Below are 2500 nucleotides of genomic sequence, written 5' to 3' on the forward strand. Positions count from 1 at the left end.
ACACCGGCGCGCACGTGGGCATCGTATGCTAAAAAATGAAGTTTGGAGTTTGGGTTTGAAAATTTTACGGGAACTTCCTAGAAGCCTAAGAAATGCTTTGCTCGAGACGGATTTCGATTTGGAGGTCCCCCGAGTTAATTTTGCCCATTACGACTCCTCGCCCGCATGCTCGTGCACACCGGCGTGCACGTGGGCATCGTATGCTAAAAAATGAAGTTTGGAGTTTGGGTTTGAAAATTTTATGGGAGCTTCCTAGAAGACTAAGAAGTGCTTTGCTCGAGACGGATTTCGATTTAGATTTCCGCCGTGTTAATTTTGCCAATTACGGCTCCTCGCGCGCACGCTCAAGCACCCCGACGTGCACACCGGCGCGCACGTGGGCATCGTATGCTAAAAAATGAAGTTTGGAGTTTGGGTTTGAAAATTTTACGGGAACTTCCTAGAAGCCTAAGAAATGCTTTGCTCGAGACGGATTTCGATTTGGAGGTCCCCCGAGTTAATTTTGCCCATTACGACTCCTCGCCCGCACGCTCGTGCACCCCGGCGTGCACGTGGGCATCGTATGCTAAAAAATGAAGTTTGGAGTTTGGGTTCGGAAATTTTATGGGAGCTTCCTAGAAGCCTAAGAAATGCTTTGCTCGAGACGGATTTTGATTTGGAGATCCCACGAGTTAGTTTTTGCCCATTATGACTCCTCGCCCGCACGCTCAAGCACCCCGGCGTGCACGTGGGCATCGTATGCTAAAAAATGAAGTTTGGAGTTTGGGTTCGGAAATTTTATGGGAGCTTCCTAGAAGCCTAAGAAGTGTTTTGCTCGAGACGGATTTCGATTTGGAGGTCCCCCGAGTTAGTTTTGCCCATTATGACTCCTCCCCCGCACGCTCAAGCACCCCCGCGTGCACGGGGGCATTGTATGCTAAAAAATGAAGTTTGGAGTTTGGGTTTGGAAATTTTATGGGAGCTTCCTAGAAGCCTAAGAAGTGCTTTGCTCGAGACGGATTTCGATTTGGAGGTCCCCCGAGTTAATTTTGCCCATTATGACTCCTCGCCCGCACGCTTAAGCACCCCCGCGTGCACGTGGGCATTGTGTGCTAAAAAATGAAGTTTGGAGTTTGGGTTTGTAAATTTGATGGGAGCTTCCTAGAAGCCTAAGAAGTGCTTTGCTCGAGACGGATTTCGATTTGAAGGTCCCCCGTGTTAATTTTGCCCATTACGGCTCCTCGCCCGCACGCTCAAGCACCCCGGCGTGCACGTGGGCATTGTATGCTAAAAAATAAAGTTTGGAGTTTGGGTTTGGAAGTTTTATGGGAGCTTCCTAGAAGCTTAAGAAGTGTTTTGCTCGAGACGGATTTCGATTTGGAGGTCCCCCGAGTCAATGTTGCCCATTATGGCTCCTCTCCCGCATGCTCAAGCACCCCTGCGTGCACGTGGGCATTGTATGCTAAAAAATAAAGTTTGGAGTTTGGGTTTGGAAGTTTTATGGGAGCTTCCTAGAAGCTTAAGAAGTGTTTTGCTCGAGACGGATTTCGATTTGGAGGTCCCCCGAGTCAATGTTGCCCATTATGGCTCCTCGCCCGCACGCTCAAGCACCCCGGCGTGCACGTGGGCATTGTATGCTAAAAAATAAAGTTTGGAGTTTGGGTTTGGAAGTTTTATGGGAGCTTCCTAGAAGCTTAAGAAGTGTTTTGCTCGAGACGGATTTCGATTTGGAGGTCCCCCGAGTCAATGTTGCCCATTATGGCTCCTCTCCCGCATGCTCAAGCACCCCTGCGTGCACACCGGCGTGCACGTGGGCATTGTAGGCTAAAAAATGAAGTTTGGAGTTTGGGTTTGGAAATTTTATGGGAGCTTCCTTGAAGCCTAAGAAGTGTTTTGCTCGAAACGGAATTCGATTTGGAGGTCCCCCGAGTCAATTTTGCCCATTACGACTCCTCGCTCGCATGCAATATCTACTCCTGTCAGAGCTGTGGTTTTACTTAAGACTACTATAGGGGGGGGGGAGTTCTCAGCACCAAGAGCTGCAAGTAAGGCCATTGCTTGCTTTGCAGTCTCGATTGCTCTACTAGTGAATAGTAGATGTCTTGGTTAGCTTGGAACGAAAAAAAAAATTTTTTGGGGAAAAAAAAAAAAAAAAAGTTTTTGTGAAAAAAAATTTTTCGAAAAAAAAAAAAAAAAAAAAAAAATTTTTTGGATGCCTCGGTCTTCTATTTGTTTTGCTTGGGTAGATTAGGAAAAAAAAAAAAAAAAATTTTTTTGTTGGATGCCTCGGTCTTCATATTCTTTCTCGGCTATTTCGAAAAAAAAAAAAAAAAAATTCCGGGAAAGAGAAAAAAAAAATTATTTTTTGTTGGTTGCCTCGGTCTTCATGTTCTTTCTCTGGTATATGGGAAAGAAAAAAAAAAAAAAAAAATTTTGGATGCCTCGGTCTTCTTGTTCTCGGTTGGATTTATCGAAAAAAAAAAAAAAAAAAAAAAAAAAATTTTGATGCCTCGGTCTTCTT

Source organism: Cornus florida, unplaced genomic scaffold (assembly GCF_030987335.1).
Source record: "Cornus florida cultivar Cherokee Brave unplaced genomic scaffold, ASM3098733v1 CherokeeBrave_3.0.0_Hap2_scaffold_264, whole genome shotgun sequence".
Lineage (NCBI taxonomy): Eukaryota > Viridiplantae > Streptophyta > Magnoliopsida > Cornales > Cornaceae > Cornus > Cornus florida.